The following is a 17,810-nucleotide window of genomic DNA, read 5'->3' as shown; positions in this document are numbered from 1 at the left end:
GTAACAGTTTATGAAGCCATCAAATTTCCCGTTAGAATTCTTTAATTTCTTACCCAGTTTCAGCATTATGATCTGAAAGTCAGAAACATATTTATCCAAAAGTTCTTTCTATAAATCTTCTGGAAGAGGAAGGATCTTTGCAAAGGCATCAGAGTAAAACCATAACTGTCTATTATGACAAAAAAACTTAAGAAGGCATGGTTTAGTAGTAAGGTAGATAGCTAGTGGGAAGCAGCCACATGGCACAGGGATATTGGCTCGGTGCTTTGTGACATCCTGGAGGGGTGGGATAGGGAGGGTGGGAGGGAGGGAGACGCAAGAGGGAAGACATATGGGAACATATGTTTATGTATGACTAATTCACTTTGTTATAAAGCAGAAACTACCACACCATTGTAAAGCAATTATACCCCAATAAAGATGTTAAAAAAAAAAGACATCGTTTAAAAAACCTGATTACAACACAATTGACAAAGAAACTTCATTACTGCTGTGAAATATAACACTTCAAGATAATAACCAGAATTATGACTGATAACATTTTCCCAGGACATATCAGAATTTTAGGAATTCCGTATAATTTCTAGAATATGTAATTAATAACATTTACCATACAATATAAACTAAGAAGATTTATTACTCATTTGACAATACTTCCCATGTAATTTAACATACCAAATGAACCTAGTTAGTCTAATAGCTCTCTTTGGGGTGTATTAGGGGCCCTTTGAAGCATTCCAAAGTTAGCTAGAGATCAAAGAAATATCATTACAATTTAATTTGATTTGGGATGTTTTGTCAACAAAATATCAAAAAGCATTTAAAACAGTCAGATAGGATCACAGGTCACTGTGAAACAGTAGTTATTCACTTAGCCAAAGTGACAATAAAAATTTCAAAGACAAATACAGAACAGATAACTTAAAATGTAAATAAATGTAAAATCTGTTAACAAAGGCAGTTCAACATTTTAAGAAAACTTGTCCTCTTTAACAGAGAGAAAAGTCCAATTCAATTTTTGCACCAGCCAAATTTTAAATGTTATTTGCTCAATTAAATTTACTCTAAACTTTGTCAGTCCTGACCATGCACAATCTCTTTTCTCAGGGTCCACTTCCCACAAGGCTTCCATCACTTTCTGTATCCATGTGAGTTTCTCCCTTATTTTTTTTCCATCCAGAAACAACCAGCTCTAAGACAACTTACTTTCTTTTCCCTTAATAAGATGCAATTCCATTCCTCATACATTCTTTACTGAAAACATACATCTTACTTTCCTACTGTATACTGAAATATTTCCCTTATTATTTCAAGTAGCTTTAATTACATATTTAAATTAGAATCCTCATTTCTTAAAAACCTTAATTCTAGTGAAAACTAAGAAGTAAGCAATTATGAACTGTCTTTTACATTAGCATTCTGTAGATTGGTGAACATAAATACCGGTAATAATTTCTTTAAAAATGGGCATTTTTATAGAAAATATCTCAGTGTGGCACCAAACATATTTACTAATAGTTTTAAATCTTCACTTTCTCTGTAAAAGGAAGCCAATGTCAGTAATTAATGTCTCAGTATCTTATTTTATTTGGAAATGACCTAGATATTCAATAAACTTTCATCATGTAACTTCATTTAACAAAACTCTAAAATTTCAAGTTGCCAAATATATAGACAGATTATTTTTAAGTAGATATTCCTAAAAGAATTATTCCTAAAGTGTTCACCCAAAGCTCTCATCTCATTTACATTTAATTTAATTTACTTATAAAAACTTTCATCATACCATGGTATTTATTTATTCATTTATTTGCTGACAAATATGCAACAGTTATAAGAGGATCATAAGTCACTGTGAAACAACAGTTATTCACTTAGTGAAAGTAACTATACAGTAAAAGATTTCAAAGGCAAACACAGAACAGATGACAAAGTTAATAAAGATCTTATTTGACTTCTATTAAACCTAGGTACATTAAAGGTATTATACTTAATATTGATGACTCTAAAGATATATCTATATGTGTCTTTTTAATTTAATTTATTTATTCTTTTATACAGCAGGTTCTCATTAGTTATCCATTTTATATATATTAGTGTATATAGGTCAATCTCCCAATTCATCACACCACCACCACCATCCACCACCACTTGCCCCCCTTGGTGTCCATATGTTTGTTCTCTACATCTGTGTCTCAATTTCTGCCCTGCAAACCAGTTCATCTGTACCATTTTTCTAGGTTCCACATATATGCATTAATATATGATATTGGTTTTTCTCTTTCTGACTTACTTCATTCAGTATGGCAGTCTCTAGATCCATCCACGTCTCTACAAAAGACCCAATTTTGTTCCTTTTTATGGCTGAGCAATATTCCATTGTATATATGTAACACTTCTTCTTTATCCATTCATTTGTTGATAGACATTTAGGTTGCTTCTATGATCTGGCTATTGTGAATAGTGCTGCAATGAACATTGGGGTGCTTGTGTCTTTTTGAATTATGGTTTTCTCTGGGTATAGGCTTAGTAGTGGGATTGCTGGGTCATATGGTAATTCTATTTTTAGGTTGTTTTTTTGTGTGTGTGGTACGCGGGCTCTCACTGTTGTGGCCTCTCCCATTGCAGAGCACAGGCTCTGGAGGCGCAGGCCCAGTGGCCATGGCTCATAGGCCCAGCCACTCAGAGGCATGTGGGATCCTCACGGACCAGGGCACAAACCCATGTCCCCTGCATCAGCAGGCGGACTCTCAACCACTGCACCACCAGGGAAGCCTCTATTTTTAGTTTTTTAAGGAACCTCCATACTCTTCTCCATAGTGGCTGTATCAATTTACATTCTCACCAACAGTGCAAGAGGGTTTGCTTTTCTCCACACTCTCTCAAACATTTGTTGTTCATAGATTTTCTGATGATGCCCAATCTAACTGGTGTGAGATGATATCTCACTGTAGTTTTGATTTGTATTTCTCTAACGATTAATGAGGTTGAGCATTCTTTCATGTGTTTGCTGGCAATCTGTATATCTTCTTTGGAGAAAAGTCTATTTAGGTCTTCTGCCCATTTTTGGATTGCGTTGTTTGTTTTTTTAATATTGAGCTGCATGAGCTGTTTATATATTTTGGAGATTAATCCTTTGTCCGTTGATTCATCTGCAAATATTTTCTCCCATTTTGACTGTTGTCTTTTTATCTTGTTTCCTTTGCTGTGCAAAAGCTTTTAAGTTTCATTAGGTCCCATTTGTTTATTTTTGTTTTTATTTCCATTACTCTAGGAAGTGGATCAAAAGAAAGATCTTGTGCGATTTAGGTCAAAGAGTGTTCTGCCTATGTTTTCCTCTGAGAGTTTTATACTGTCCGGTCTTACATTTAGGTTTTTAATACATTTTGAGTTTGTTTTTGTGTATGGTGTTAGGGAATGTTCTAATTTTATTCTTTTACATGTAGCTGTCCAGTTTTCCCAGCACCACATATCAAAGAGACTGTCTTTCTCCATTGTATATCCTTGCCTCCTTTGTCATAGATTAGTTGACCATAGATGAGTGGGTTTATCTCTGGGCTTTCTATTGTATTCCATTGATCTATATTTCTGTTTTTGTTCCTGTACCATATTGTATTGATTACTGTAGCTTTGTAGTATAGTCTAAACTCAGGGAGTCTGATTCCTCCAGCTCCGATTTTTTCCCTGAAGACCACTTTGGCTTTTTGGGGTCTTTGTGTCTCCATAAATATTTTAAAATTTTTTCTTCTACTTCTGTAAAAAATGCCATTGGTAATTTGATTGGGACTGAATTGAATCTGTAGATTGCTCTGGGTAGTATATTCATTTTCACAATATTGATTCTTCCAATCCAAGAACATGGTATATCTCTCCATCTGTCGGTATCATCTTTAATTTCTTTCATCAATGTCTTATACTTTTCTGCATACAGGTCTTTTGTCTCCCTAGGTAGGTTTATTCCTAGGTATTTTATTCTTTTTGTTGCTATGGTAAGTGGGAGTGTTTCCTTAATTTCTCTTTCATATTTTACATCATTAGTATACAGGAATGCAAGAGATTTCTGTGCATTAACTTTGTATCCTGCAACTTTACCAAATTCAATGATTAGCTCTAGTAGTTTTCTGGTGGCATCTTTAGGGTACTCTATGTATAGTATCATGTCATCTGCAAACAGTGATAGTTTTCTTTCTTCCTTTCCAATTTGTATTCCTTTTATTTCTTTTTGTTTTCTGATTGCCATGGCTAAGACTTCCAAAACTATGTTGAATAATAGTGGTGAGAGTGGACATCCTTATCTTGTTCCTGATCTTAGAGGAAATGCATTCAGTTGTTCACCATTGAGAATGATGTTCGCTGTGGGTTTGTCATATACGGCCTTTATTATGTTGAGGTAGGTTCACTCTAATGCCCAATTTCTGGAGAGTTTTTATCATAAATGGGTGTTGAATTTTGTCAAAAGTTCTTTCTGGACTTCCCTGGTGGCGCAGTGGTTGAGAGTCCGCCTGCCGATGCAGGGGACACAGGTTCCTGCCCCAGTCCAGGAAGATCCCACATGTCACGGAGCGGCTGGGCCCCTGAACCATGGCTGCTAAGCCTGCGCGTCCAGAGCCTGTGCTCCGCAGTGGCCACAATAGTGAGAGACCCACGTACCGCAAAAAAAAAAAAAAAAAGTTTTTTCTGCATCTATTGAGATAATCATATTGTTTTTCCTCTTCAATTTGCTAATGTGGTGTATCACATTGATTGATTTGCATATATTGAAGAATCCTGACATCCGTGGGATAAACCCCTCTTTATCATGGTGTATGATCCTTTTAATATGTTGTTGGATTCTGTTTGCTAGTTTTTTGTTGAGGATTTTTGCATCTATATTCACGAGGGATATTGGTCTTTAATTTTCTTTTTTTGTAGTATCTTTGTGTCGTTTTGGTATCAGGGTGATGGTGGCCTCATAGAATGAGTTTGGGATTGTTAATCCCTCTGCGATTTTTTGGAAGAGTTTGAGAAAGGTGTGTGTTAGCTCTTCTCTAAATGTTTGATAGAATTCAACTGTGAAGCCATCTGGTCCTGGACTTTTGTTTGTTGGAAGATTTTTAATCACAGTTTCAATTTCATTACTTGTGATTGGTCTGTTCATATTTTGTATTTCTTCCTGGTTCAGTCGTGGAAGATTATACCTTTCTGAGAATTTTTCCATTTCTTCCAGAAATGGCAAGAGTTGCTTGTAGTAGTCTCTTAGGATGATTTATTGGCAAGAGTTGGCAAGAGTTGCCTGTAGTAGTCTCTTAGGATGATTTGTATTTCTGCGTTTTCTGTTGTAACTTCTCGTTTTTCATTTCTAATTTTATTGATATGAGTCCCCTCCCTCTTTTTCTTGATGAGTCTGGCTAATGGTTTATCAATTTTGTTTATCTTCTCAAAGAACCAGCTTTTAGTTTTATTGATCTTTGCTATTGTTTTCTTTGTTTCTATTTCATTTATTTCTGCTCTGATTGTTATGATTTCTTTCCTTCTGCTAACTTTGGGTTCTGTTCTTCTTTCTCTATGTCCTTTAGGTGTAAGCTTAGATTGTTTATTTGAGATTTTGCATGTTTCTTGATGTAGGCTTGTATAGCTATAAACTTCCCTCTTAGAACTGCTTTTGCTGCAGCCCATAGGCTTTGGATTGTCATGGTTTCATTGTCATTTTTCTCTAGGTATTTTTTGATTTCCTCTTTGAATATCTTCAGTGATCTCTTGGTTATTTAATAACATATTGTTTAGCCTCCATGTGTTTGTGTTTTTAACGTTTTTCCCCCTGTAATTCATTTCTAATCTCATAGCATGTGGTCAGAAAAGATGCTTGATTTGATTTCAATTTTCTTAAATTCACTTAGGCTTCATTTGTGACCCAAGGTGTGATGGATCCTGGAGAATGTTCCGTGCGCACTTGAGAAGAAAGTGTAATCTGCTGTTTTTGGTTGGAATGTTCTATAAATAAAAGTTAAATCTATCTTGTCTATTGTGTCATTTAAAGCTTGTGTTTCCTTATTAATTTTCTGTTTGGATGATCTGTTCCTTGGTATGAGGTGTTAAAATTCCCGCACTATTATTGTGTTACTATCAATTTCCTCTTTTATAGCTGTTAGCAGTTGCCTTATGTATTGAGGTGCTCCTATGTTGGGTGCATATATATTTATAATTGTTATATCTTCTTCTTGGATTGGTCCCATGATCATTATGTAGTGTCCTTCCTTGTGTCTTGTAACATTCTTTATTTTAAAGTCTATTTTATCTGATATGAGTATTGTTACTCCAGCTTTCTTTTGATTTCCATTTCATGGAATATCTTTTTCCATCCCCTCACTCTCAGTCTGTATGTGTCCCCCAGGTCTGAAGTGGGTCTCCTGTACACAGCCTATATATGGGTCTTTTTTCTGTTTCCATTCAGCGAGACTGTGCCTTTTGGTTGGAGCATTTAATCCATTCACGTTTAAGGTAATTATCAATATGTATGTTCTTATTACCATCTTCTTAATTGTTTTGGGTTTGTTTTTTGTAAGTCGTTTTCTTCTCTTGTGTTTCCCAGTTAGAGAAGTTCCTTTAGCATTTGTTTTAGAGCTGGTTTGGTGGTGCTGAATTCTATTAGGTTTTGTTTGTCTGTAAAGCTTTTGATTTCTCCATCAAATCTGAATGAGATCTTTGCTGTGTAGAGAAATCTTGGTTGTAGGTTCTTTCATCACTATAAATATGTCATGACACTCCCTTCTGGCCTTTAGAGTTTCTGCGGAGAAGTCAGCTGTTGACCTTATGGGAGTTCCCTTGTATGTTCTTTGTCGTTTTTCCCTTGCTGCTTTCAATAATTTTTCTTTGTCTTTCTTTTTGGCAGTTGTGTTTCAGCGTCTTTCTCCATGGGTTTATCCTGTATGGGACTCTCTGCACTTCCTTGACTTAGGTGGTTATTTCTGTACCCATGTTAGGGAAGTTTTTGACTGTAACCTCTTCAAATATTTTCTCTGGTCTTTCTTCTCTCTCCTCTCCATCTGGGATCCCAATAATGTGATTGTTCTTGCATTTAAAGATCTCCAAGTGGTCTCTTAGGCTGTTTTCATTTCTTTCCATTCTTTTTCCTTTATTCTGTTCCACAGCAATGAATTCCACCATTCTCTCTTCCAGGTAACTTATCCATTCTTCTGCATCAGTTATTCTGCTATTGATTCCTTGTAGTGTAGTTTTCATTTCAGGTATTGTATTGTCCATCTCTGTTTCTTTGTTCTTTAATTCTTCTAGGTCATTGTAAAACATTTCTTGAATCTTCTCAATCTTTGCCTCCATGCTTTTTCCGAAGTCCTGGATCACCTTCACTATCATGATGCTGAATTCTTTCTCTGAAAGGTTGCCTATCTCCACGTATGTGTGCTGCATCAAGTCTGACCTAGGGGCTTAATGAGAAAAGCATTATTTTCCCAACGGGAAAGCAGGACACTTGCGGCCTCAGATTTAAGTGAAAAACAGCGTTGTTGCCCGTCCCCTCTTCAAGGTGGTAATGCCGAGTGATTGAACGGCAGGGTTCCTAGGCTAACAGACAGTTTCCTACTCGTTACAGGAGGCCTCCAGCAGCCCTTGTTCACATAACGGGAAAGCCAGACCTGTCCCCCAGGCTCAACGTAATGTCAGGGTTTCCACGCACGACTTGACGTGTACAAACGATTTCCATGAACCCTTAGGGAAAGCAGCGCATTAACGCTGGAATGCTTCTCCTGGGACTCCCTCTGCCCCACCATGTCCCTTTGGAGGAACACTGTGCGCTCAATGACTCCTGTTGACTGATTGAGCACCGTTCGGCCACCCAGGTACCTCCGGATCATCTCTTGGAACACAGTGTGAAAGGCAGCAAACTGTTGCCTTCGTTGGATAGAGAGATTGACAAGTCTTTCAACTGTGCCCCGACCCGAGTTCTGGAAAGTCTTCGGTGTGATGCCAGTGGCTCTCAGGGCTGACCCTGAGCTGCAATGTAACAAACTCTGTGCTGACTGTTCATTCTCCGCTTACATACCTGCCGTCTCTCCCTGCCCAGCAGAAACTCGACTTTAGATGCCATCTGGAAAATGAACGGTTTCCTCCTGAAGCCTGCTATACTTTTGGCAGGTTCAAGGACACCCAGATCTAGCTAGCACCTTAAAACGCCTATGTCACTCGGACAGTGCTCCTCTCCCTGCGCAAGATATTATTCTGAGAAGGTACCACAGTGCTTCTTGTGTCTCTTCTGGTGCTTGAGAAACTACACGTACGTGGGGCTGCGTTCAACTTTGATGCCGGGACCTTAGGAGAAACGTTGGATTGTCCCTATTGAACGAAGAATCCTCGTAGCCTCAAAGGTGCCTAAACACAGCGTTCCGCTAGTCTTCCCTTGCATGCTGGAACGTGTCTCAAAGGAAAGGGTGCTATGCAAGAAAGAAGAAAGGTCTTTCCACTTCCTTGCCTGAGGCGTGCCAGAGCCCCCTTCGCATAAAGGGCAGACCACACTGGTCACGGAGATCCAAACAAGGTCCAGGAACGGCATCCACAGTGCCTGCAGGCATGCAGCATTTGCCCAGAAGCCTTAGTCAAAGCAGTGGCTTGACGCTAGGGTGCTGGTTCAGGACTCCTAGGACTCCTGGGTCCTCACCACCTCGCATGGAAAAACACTGTGTACCCAATGTGTACCCAATTCTTAGGGGACCCAACCAAATACAGGTACCTGGGCCCTTCGGATCGTTTCTCTGCAAGAAGAACAAAAGGCGACACTCTGCTCCCTTTGCTGCCCGTCTAGACGGCCGAGCTTTCAAAAGTCCTGCCAAACACAGGCCCAGCAGGTCTTCGGTGTTATGCCAATGATCCCCACTGCTGAACCACTGCTGCTATGAAGAAACACTGTGTTTACGGTTCATGCTGGGAACACTTCCCTGCCGCCTCTCTCTCTCTCTCTCTCTCTCTCTCTCTCTCTCTCTCTTTCTCTCTCTCTGTCTCTCTGCCAAGCAGAAGGTCGACTTCAGAGGCAGCCTGACAAACGTACAATTTGCCCCTGAACACTACCCCGGGTTTTGTAAGACACAAGGACAGTTTGGCCCATCCCCGGGAATTACGTCGTTGAGGCCATTCAGCCCACGCAGGACTACCCTGGTGCCAAAGTCTTATCAGCGAAGGTCCAGGGTGCTGCTTGAGTCTCTTTTTGTTGGTCAGAAACTACAAGTGCATGTGCTGGGTTCAATTTTGATATTGGTTACCTAAAGCCAAGAGCATTATTTTCCCGGCGGCAAGCTGAAAGTGCGGCCTCAGAGTGTCCTGAGAAACAGTGCAGTTCCTCGTGTTCTCTTCACAAGTAGAATGGCTATGTGCGGGGAAAGGGAGTTTGCCTAGAGAAACACTCTGTTTACTACGCCGTGCAGGAGGCCTCCGGGCGCCCTCTATCCATCAACGGAACACTCTACTGTTCCACAATGACCCAAGTGAGGTTCAGGTATTCCCTCCACGAATTGACACGTGCAGAGGTTTTCCAGGAAACCTTAGGCGAGTAGTGCATTGAAGTTAGTATGCCTTTCCTAGGGTCCCCGCTGCCTCACCACATCCCTTGGAAGAACACTGTGTACCGAAACTCTTCTTGGCCCCCTGAGCACCTTTCTGCTGTCAAAGTCCTCCGGATCACCTCTTTGAATGCAGACTGAGAAGCAACAAAGTCTCCTCTTTGCTGTAGAGCTAGATAGCCACGACATTCAAAAGTGCCCCCTGAACAGAGGTGTAGAAGGTCCTAGGTGGCATGCCAGGGGCTCCCACTGCTGATGCTGAGGAGCCATGTGAGACACGGTGCGTAGTGTTCATTCTGGGTGTACTCACCTACCGGCTCTTCCTGGTAAGCTGTAACTCGACCTTTGATGCAGTCTCGAAACTGGACATTTCCACCACCACCACCCCCCCACCGCCGAACACTGCTAGGCTTTTGGCAGGTTCAGGGAGCACCTAAATCTGATACCTAACACCTTTAAGAGTTCATGCCATTCGCACAGCGCACAACTCCCTGGCTACAAAATTATTCAGAGAAGGTGCCACCGTCCTCCTTGGGTCCCCTTTGGTTCCTGAGCAACTATACGCACGTGGGCTGTGTGCAGCTCTGAGACCGGGACCCTTAGAGAACTGTAGTACCTCCCAACGGGAAAGAAGGATCGTTCAGCGTGAAAGCTGCCTGAAATACAGTGCTCTGTCAGTCCATTCTTGCATGCTGGAATGTCTTTGGAAGGAAAGTGGAATTTTCTTGAGAGCGGTGGTGGGTTTTCGCTTCCATTCCTGGGGCATCCCAGAGCCGCCTTTACACAGAAGGAACACGACACTGAGCGCCAAGCTGAAGGCAAGGTCCAGGAATTGCATCCACAAATGCCAGGCAGGCGTGCAGCATTTCCCAGGGAGCCCTACTCAAAGCAGTGGCTAAACGCTAGTGGGCTTTTCGGGACTCCTGGGACTCCCGCGCCCTCACCACGTCTCACGGCAACACCATGTGTACCGGTTGTTACGTCTTAGGTGACCTACCGACGTACAGGCACCTAGGCCCTTCGCATCGTCCCTTGGAACGAAGAGTGAATTCAAGGCAAAACACTGCTCTCTTTGTTGCACCGTTGGATTGCCCATCTTTCAAGCGTCCTCCCGAACACGGGTCTGGCAGGTCTTAGGTGGACCGCAAGCGGTCCCCGCTGCTGAACCAGGACGGCAATGAAAACACCCTCTGCTTAGCGTTCGCACTGGGAACACGAAGCTGCCCTCGCTTGCCAAGCAGACCGTCGACTTTAGGCGCAGCCTGACAGACGGACTTGTTGCCCCTGCAACACTGCCTGAGCTCTGGTAGGATAAAAGGACACTTTTTGGCCTCACCTAAGGAATTACGTCGGTCACGCCTTTCAGCTCCCTGTGTGCCAAAGTTTTAAGAGGGAAGGTCCAGGGTGCTCCTTGAGTCTCTTTTCGCCGGTCAGAAGCTACACGTACGTGTGCTGCGTCACGTCTGACCTAGGGGCCTAATGAGAAAAGCATTATTTTCCCAACGGGAAAGCAGGACACTTGCGGCCTCAGATTTAAGTGAAAAACAGCGTTGTAGCCCATCCCCTCTTCACGGTGGTAATGCCGAGTGATTGAACGGCAGGGTTCCTAGGATAACAGACAGTTTCCTACTCGTTACAGGAGGCCTCCAGCAGCCCTTGTTCACATAACGGGAAAGCCAGACCTGTCCCCCAGGCTCAACGTAATGTCAGGGTTTCCACGCACGACTTGACGTGTACAAACGATTTCCATGAACCCTTAGGGAAAGCAGTGCATTAACGCTGGAATGCTTCTCCTGGGACTCCCTCTGCCCCACCATGTTCCTTTGGAGGAACACTGTGCGCTCAATGACTCCTGTTGACCGATTGAGCACCGTTCGGCCACCCAGGTACCTCCAGATCATCTCTTGGAACGCAGTGTGAAAGGCAGCAAACTGTTGCCTTCGTTGGATAGAGAGATTGACAAGTCTTTCAACTGTGCCCCGACCCGAGTTCTGGAAAGTCTTCGGTGTGATGCCAGTGGCTCTCAGGGCTGACCCTGAGCTGCAATGTAACAAACTCTGTGCTGACTGTTCATTCTCCGCTTACATACCTGCCGTCTCTCCCTGCCCAGCAGAAACTCGACTTTAGATGCCGTCTGGAAAATGAACGGTTTCCTCCTGAAGCCTGCTAGTCTTTTGCCAGGTTCAAGGACACCCAGATCTAGCTAGCGCCTTAAAACGCCTATGTCACTCGGACAGTGCTCCTCTCCCTGCGCAAGATATTATTCTGAGAAGGTACCACAGTGCTTCTTGTGTCTCTTCTGGTGCTTGAGAAATTACACGTACGTGGGGCTTCATTCAACTTTGATGCCGGGACCTTAGGAGAAACGTTGGATTGTCCCTAGTTGAACGAAGAGTCCTCGTAGCCTCAAAGGTGCCTAAACACAGCGTTCCGCTAGTCTTCCCTTGCATGCTGGAACGTGTCTCAAAGGAAAGGGTGCTATGCAAGAAAGAAGAAAGGTCTTTCCACTTCCTTGCCTGAGGCGTGCCAGAGCCCCCTTCGCATAAAGGGCAGACCACACTGGTCACGGAGATCCAAACAAGGTCCGGGAACGGCATCCACAGTGCCTGCAGGCATGCAGCATTTGCCCAGAAGCCTTAGTCAAAGCAGTGGCTTGACGCTAGGGTGCTGGTTCAGGACTCCTAGGACTCCTGGGTCCTCACCACCTCGCATGGAAAAACACTGTGTACCCAATGTGTACCCAATTCTTAGGGGACCCAACCAAATACAGGTACCTGGGCCCTTCGGATCGTTTCTCTGCAAGAAGAACAAAAGGCGACACTCTGCTCCCTTCGCTGCCCGTCTAGACGGCCGAGCTTTCAAAAGTCCTCCCGAACACAGGCCTAGCAGGTCTTCGGTGTTATGCCAATGATCCCCACTGCTGAACCACTGCTGCTATGAAGAAACACTGTGTTTACGGTTCATGCTGGGAACACTTCCCTGCCGCCTCTCTCTCTCTCTCTCTCTCTCTCTCTCTCTCTGCCAAGCAGAAGGTCGACTTCAGAGGCAGCCTGACAAACGTACAATTTGCCCCTGAACACTACCCCGGGTTTTGTAAGACACAGGACAGTTTGACCCATCTCCGGGAATTACGTCGTTGAGGCCATTCAGCCCACGCAGGACTACCCTGGTGCCAAAGTCTTATCAGCGAAGGTCCAGGGTGCTGCTTGAGTCTCTTTTTGTTGGTCAGAAACTACAAGTGCATGTGCTGGGTTCAATTTTGATATTGGTTACATAAAGCCAAGAGCATTATTTTCCCGGCGGCAAGCTGAAAGTGCGGCCTCAGAGTGTCCTGAGAAACAGTGCGGTTCCTCGTGTTCTCTTCACAAGTAGAATGGCTATGTGCGGGGAAAGGGAGTTTGCCTAGAGAAACACTCTGTTTACTACGCCGTGCAGGAGGTCTCCGGGCACCCTCTATCCATCAACGGAACACTCTACTGTTCCACAACGACCCAAGTGAGGTTCAGGTATTCCCTCCACGAATTGACGCGTGCAGAGGTTTTCCAGGAAACCTTAGGCGAGTAGTGCATTGAAGTTAGTATGCCTTTCCTAGGGTCCCCGCTGCCTCACCACGTCCCTTGGAAGAACACTGTGTACCGAAACTCTTCTTGGCCCCCTGAGCACCTTTCTGCTGTCAAAGTCCTCCGGATCACCTCTTTGAATGCAGACTGAGAAGCGACAAAGTCTCCTCTTTGCTGTAGAGCTAGATAGCCACGACATTCAAAAGTGCCCCCTGAACAGAGGTGTAGAAGGTCCTAGTTGGCATGCCAGGGGCTCCCACTGCTGATGCTGAGGAGCCATGTGAGACACGGTGCGTAGTGTTCATTCTGGGTATACTCACCTACCGGCTCTTCCTGGTAAGCTGTAACTCGACCTTTGATGCAGTCTGGAAAGTGGACATTTCCACCACCACCCCCCCCCCACCGCCGAACACTGCTAGGCTTTTGGCAGGTTCAGGGAGCACCTAAATCTGATACCTAACACCTTTAAGAGTTCATGCCATTCGCACAGCGCACAACTCCCTGGCTACAAAATTATTCAGAGAAGGTGCCACCATCCTCCTTGGGTCCCCTTTGGTTCCTGAGCAACTATACGCACGTGGGCTGTGTGCAGCTCTGAGACCGGGACCCTTAGAGAACTGTAGTACCTCCCAACGGGAAAGAAGGATCGTTCAGCGTGAAAGCTGCCTGAAATACAGTGCTCTGTCAGTCCATTCTTGCATGCTGGAATGTCTTTGGAAGGAAAGTGGAATTTTCTTGAGAGCGGTGGTGGGTTTTCGCTTCCATTCCTGGGGCATCCCAGAGCCGCCTTTACACAGAAGGAACACGACACTGAGCGCCAAGCTGAAGGCAAGGTCCAGGAATTGCATCCACAAATGCCAGGCAGGCGTGCAGCATTTCCCAGAGAGCCCTACTCAAAGCAGTGGCTAAACGCTAGTGGGCTTTTCGGGACTCCTGGGACTCCCGCGCCCTCACCACGTCTCACGGCAACACCATGTGTACCGGTTGTCACGTCTCAGGCGACCTACCGACGTACAGGCACCTAGGCCCTTCGCATCGTCCCTTGGAACGAAGCGTGAATTCAAGGCAAAACACTGCTCTCTTTGTTGCACCGTTGGATTGCCCATCTTTCAAAAGTCGTCCCGAACACGTGTCTGGCAGGTCTTAGGTGGACCGCAAGCGGTCCCCGCTGCTGAACCAGGATGGCAATGAAAACACCCTCTGCTTAGCGTTCGCACTGGCAACGCGAAGCTGCCCTCGCTTGCCAAGCAGACCGTCGACTTTAGGCGCAGCCTGACAGACGGACTTGTTGCTCCTGCAACACTGCCTGAGCTCTGGTAGGATAAAAGGACACTTTTTGGCCTCACCTAAGGAATTACGTCGGTCACGCCTTTCAGCTCCCTGTGTGCCAAAGTTTTATCAGGGAAGGTCCAGGGTGCTCCTTGAGTCTCTTTTCGCTGGTCGGAAGCTACACGTACGTGTGCTGCGTCACGTCTGACCTAGGGGCCTAATGAGAAAAGCATTATTTTCCCAACGGGAAAGCAGGACACTTGCGGCCTCAGATTTAAGTGAAAAACAGCGTTGTTGCCCGTCCCCTCTTCACGGTGGTAATGCTGAGTGATTGAACGGCAGGGTTCCTAGGCTAACAGACAGTTTCCTACTCGTTACAGGAGGCCTCCAGCAGCCCTTGTTCACATAACGGGAAAGCCAGACCTGTCCCCCAGGCTCAACGTAATGTCAGGGTTTCCACGCATGACTTGACGTGTACAAACGATTTCCATGAACCCTTAGGGAAAGCAGCGCATTAACGCTGGAATGCTTCTCCTGGGACTCCCTCTGCCCCACCATGTCCCTTTGGAGGAACACTGTGCGCTCAATGACTCCTGTTGACCGACTGAGCACCGTTCGGCCACCCAGGTACCTCCGGATCATCTCTTGGAACGCAGTGTGAAAGGCAGCAAACTGTTGCCTTCCTTGAATAGAGAGATTGACAAGTCTTTCAACTGTGCCCCGACCCGAGTTCTGGAAAGTCTTCGGTGTGATGCCAGTGGCTCTCAGGGCTGACCCTGAGCTGCAATGTAACAAACTCTGTGCTGACTGTTCATTCTCCGCTTACATACCTGCCGTCTCTCCCTGCCCAGCAGAAACTCGACTTTAGATGCCGTCTGGAAAATGAACGGTTTCCTCCTGAAGCCTGCTAGTCTTTTGGCAGGTTCAAGGACACCCAGATCTAGCTAGCGCCTTAAAACGCCTATGTCACTTGGACAGTGCTCCTCTCCCTGCGCAAGATATTATTCTGAGAAGGTACCACAGTGCTTCTTGTGTCTCTTCTGGTGCTTGAGAAACTACACGTACATGGGGCTGCGTTCACCTTTGATGCCGGGACCTTAGGAGAAACGTTGGATTGTCCCTAGTTGAACGAAGAGTCCTCGTAGCCTCAAAGGTGCCTAAACACAGCGTTCCGCTAGTCTTCCCTTGCATGCTGGAACGTGTCTCAAAGGAAAGGGTGCTATGCAAGAAAGAAGAAAGGTCTTTCCACTTCCTTGCCTGAGGCGTGCCAGAGCCCCCTTCGCATAAAGGGCAGACCACACTGGTCACGGAGATCCAAACAAGGTCCGGGAACGGCATCCACAGTGCCTGCAGGCATGCAGCATTTGCCCAGAAGCCTTAGTCAAAGCAGTGGCTTGACGCTAGGGTGCTGGTTCAGGACTCCTAGGACTCCTGGGTCCTCACCACCTCGCATGGAAAAACACTGTGTACCCAATGTGTACCCAATTCTTAGGGGACCCAACCAAATACAGGTACCTGGGCCCTTCGGATCGTTTCTCTGCAAGAAGAACAAAAGGCGACACTCTGCTCCCTTCGCTGCCCGTCTAGACGGCCGAGCTTTCAAAAGTCCTCCCGAACACAGGCCTAGCAGGTCTTTGGTGTTATGCCAATGATCCCCACTGCTGAACCACTGCTGCTATGAAGAAACACTGTGTTTACGGTTCATGCTGGGAACACTTCCCTGCCGCCTCTCTCTCTCTCTCTCTCTCTCTGTCTCTCTCTCTCTCTCTGCCAAGCAGAAGGTCGACTTCAGAGGCAGCCTGACAAACGTACAATTTGCCCCTGAACACTACCCCGGGTTTTGTAAGACACAGGACAGTTTGGCCCATCTCCGGGAATTACGTCGTTGAGGCCATTCAGCCCACGCAGGACTACCCTGGTGCCAAAGTCTTATCAGCGAAGGTCCAGGGTGCTGCTTGAGTCTCTTTTTGTTAGTCAGAAACTACAAGTGCATGTGCTGGGTTCAATTTTGATATTGGTTACATAAAGCCAAGAGCATTATTTTCCCGGCGGCAAGCTGAAAGTGCGGCCTCAGAGTGTCCTGAGAAACAGTGCGGTTCCTCGTGTTCTCTTCACAAGTAGAATGGCTATGTGCGGGGAAAGGGAGTTTGCCTAGAGAAACACTCTGTTTACTACATCGTGAAGGAGGCCTCTGGGCGCCCTCTATCCATCAACTGAACACTCTACTGTTCCACAACGACCCAAGTGAGGTTCAGGTATTCCCTCCACGAATTGACGCGTGCAGAGGTTTTCCAGGAAACCTTAGGCGAGTAGTGCATTGAAGTTAGTATGCCTTTCCTAGGGTCCCCGCTGCCTCACCACGTCCCTTGGAAGAACACTGTGTACCGAAACTCTTCTTGGCCCCCTGAGCACCTTTCTGCTGTCAAAGTCCTCCGGATCACCTCTTTGAATGCAGACTGAGAAGCGACAAAGTCTCCTCTTTGCTGTAGAGCTAGATAGCCACGACATTCAAAAGTGCCCCCTGAACAGAGGTGTAGAAGGTCCTAGGTGGCATGCCAGGGGCTCCCACTGCTGATGCTGAGGAGCCATGTGAGACACGGTGCGTAGTGTTCATTCTGGGTGTACTCACCTACCGGCTCTTCCTGGTAAGCTGTAACTCGACCTTTGATGCAGTCTCGAAACTGGACATTTCCACCACCACCACCCCCCCACCGCCGAACACTGCTAGGCTTTTGGCAGGTTCAGGGAGCACCTAAATCTGATACCTAACACCTTTAAGAGTTCATGCCATTCGCACAGCGCACAACTCCCTGGCTACAAAATTATTCAGAGAAGGTGCCACCGTCCTCCTTGGGTCCCCTTTGGTTCCTGAGCAACTATACGCACGTGGGCTGTGTGCAGCTCTGAGACCGGGACCCTTAGAGAACTGTAGTACCTCCCAACGGGAAAGAAGGATCGTTCAGCGTGAAAGCTGCCTGAAATACAGTGCTCTGTCAGTCCATTCTTGCATGCTGGAATGTCTTTGGAAGGAAAGTGGAATTTTCTTGAGAGCGGTGGTGGGTTTTCGCTTCCATTCCTGGGGCATCCCAGAGCCGCCTTTACACAGAAGGAACACGACACTGAGCGCCAAGCTGAAGGCAAGGTCCAGGAATTGCATCCACAAATGCCAGGCAGGCGTGCAGCATTTCCCAGGGAGCCCTACTCAAAGCAGTGGCTAAACGCTAGTGGGCTTTTCGGGACTCCTGGGACTCCCGCGCCCTCACCACGTCTCACGGCAACACCATGTGTACCGGTTGTTACGTCTTAGGTGACCTACCGACGTACAGGCACCTAGGCCCTTCGCATCGTCCCTTGGAACGAAGAGTGAATTCAAGGCAAAACACTGCTCTCTTTGTTGCACCGTTGGATTGCCCATCTTTCAAGCGTCTTCCCGAACACG

Source organism: Leucopleurus acutus (assembly GCF_964270905.1).
Source record: "Leucopleurus acutus genome assembly, chromosome: 5".
Classification (NCBI taxonomy): Eukaryota; Metazoa; Chordata; class Mammalia; order Artiodactyla; family Delphinidae; genus Leucopleurus; species Leucopleurus acutus.
This window is presented reverse-complemented; position numbering follows the sequence as displayed.